At 46.1% G+C, this 2,263-nt stretch overlaps 1 pseudogene; it reads left to right on the top strand.

The window, feature by feature from the left end:
• Positions 1-803: 803 nt before the first annotated feature.
• Positions 804-921, top strand: LOC126261098 (5S ribosomal RNA; annotated as a pseudogene).
• The last annotated feature ends 1,342 nt before the right edge of the window (positions 922-2,263 follow it).

A 2,263-nucleotide genomic window follows, 5' to 3' on the forward strand; every position in this document is an offset into this window, starting at 1 on the left:
GTGGACATCACTAAAACAAAGGCTGCATTTTATTGGCAGGACTCTTAGAAAATGTAACAGGCCTACTACGGAGAGTGGCACTGAAATTATACAGGATTTGGGATGGACATCACTAAAACAAAGGCGTTTTTCTTTGTGGAGGAATCTTCTCACGAAATTCCAATCACCAGCTTTCTCCTCCGAATGTGAAAATATTTTTAAAAAATGGTTCAAATGGCTCTGAGCACTATGGGACTCAACTGCTGTGGTCATTAGTCCCTTAGAACTTAGAACTACTTAAACCTAACTAACCTAAGGACATCACACACATCCATGCCCGAGGCAGGATTCGAACCTGCGACCGTAGCAGTCGCACGGTTCCGGACTGCGCGCCTAGAACCGCGAGACCACCGCGGCCGGTTGAAAATATTTTGTTGACGCCGACCTAAATGGGGAGAAACGATCACCACGATAAAATAATGGAAATCAGAGCTCTCGTGGAAAGATATAGGTGCTCGTTCTTTCCGCGTGCTATATGAGATTGGAATAATAGAGAATTGTGAAGGTGGTTCGATGAACCTTCTACCAGGCACTTAAATGTGATTTTCAGAGTATCCTTGTAGATGTAGATGTAGATACAGGCGCTTTGCTGCTCGACTGTTGCATCATGCCTCCCAATAAATGAGATACATGTCAGCTAACTCGGGTACAGTGTAATCAGCCGTTAAGAATCTGTAACCATCAGGAGAAAATTTCATGTAAATGCAACCAGTTGTTGTTGTTGTTGTTGTTATTGTATTGTTGTTGTTATTGTTGTTGTGGTGTCCAACAGCCTTGCCGCAGTGGTAACGCCGGTTCCCATCAGACCACCGAAGTTAAGCGCTGTCGGGTTGGGCTAGCACTTGGATGGGTGACCATCCGGTCTGCCTAGCGCTGTTGGCAAGCGGGGCACTCAGCCCTTGTGAGGCAAACTGAGGAACAACTCGGTTGAAAAGTAGCGGCTCCGGTCTCGGAAACTGACATGCGGCCGGGAGAGCGATGTGCCAACCACATGCCCCTCCATATCCGCATCCAGTAACTCCTATGGCCTGAGGATGTCACGGCGGGCGGTCGGTACCGTTGGCCTTCATGGCCTGTTCGGGAGGGTTTTAGTTTTTAGTTTTTTGTTGTTGTGGTCTTCAGTCCTAAGACTGGTTTGATGCAGCTCTCCATGCTTCTCTATCCTGTGCAAACCCCTTCATCTCCGAATAACTACAGCAGCCTAAATCCTTCTGACTCTACTTAATGTATTCATCTCTTGGTCTTCCTCCACGATTTTTGCGACCAACACTTCCCTCCAGTATTAAATTGGTGATACCTTGATGTCTCAGAAAGTATCCTATCAACTGATCCCTTCTAATAGTCAAGTTGTGCCACACATTTCTTTTCCCCCCATCTAATCCTCAGCATTCTTCTGTAGCAGCCCATTTCAAAAGCTTCTGTTCCATACTTATCAAATCTGTTTATCGTCCATGTTTCATTACCGTACATGGCTACGCTTCGGACTAATACCTTCAGAAAAGACTTGCTAACATTTATTTGATGTTGGCAAATTTCTCTTCTTCTACATTTTGTATCCTCTCTACTTTGGCCACCATCAGTTATTTTGCTGCCCAAACAGCAAAACTCATCTACTACTTTCAATGCTTCATTTCCCAATATAATTTCTGGGAGGAAGCCGAAAGGCACGCGTTTAAGCTCACGCAGGCTGGCGTGAGGTCTGGAACAGGACACGGGAATGAGAATAGCCAAAAACGTACGTAGCTGCTGGAATACTTAACTTTAATCCATAATTGGTGAACATCGCTCTTGACGGTACATGTTTTACAGCATCAATAGTGACTGGTAATGGCGCCTTGCTAGGTCGTAGCAAATGACGTAGCTGAAGGCTATGCTAACTATCGTCTCGGCAAATGGGAGCGTAATTTGTCAGTGAACCATCGCTAGCAAAGTCGGCTGTACAACTGGGGCGAGTGCTAGGAAGGCTCTCTAGACCTGCCGTGTGGCGGCGCTCGGTCTGCAATCACTGATAGTGGCGACACGCGGGTCCGACGTATACTAACGGACCGCGGCCGATTTAAAGGCTACCACCTAGCAAGTGTGGTGTCTGGCGGTGACACCACAATTTCCTCAGCATCATCTGATTTAATTCGACTTCATACCATTACCCTTGTTTTGCTTTTGTTGATGTTCGTCGTATATCCTCATTTGGAGACACTGTCCATTCCATTCAACAGCTCTTTGA

This window comes from Schistocerca nitens, chromosome 5 (genome assembly GCF_023898315.1).
Source record: "Schistocerca nitens isolate TAMUIC-IGC-003100 chromosome 5, iqSchNite1.1, whole genome shotgun sequence".
Classification (NCBI taxonomy): Eukaryota; Metazoa; Arthropoda; class Insecta; order Orthoptera; family Acrididae; genus Schistocerca; species Schistocerca nitens.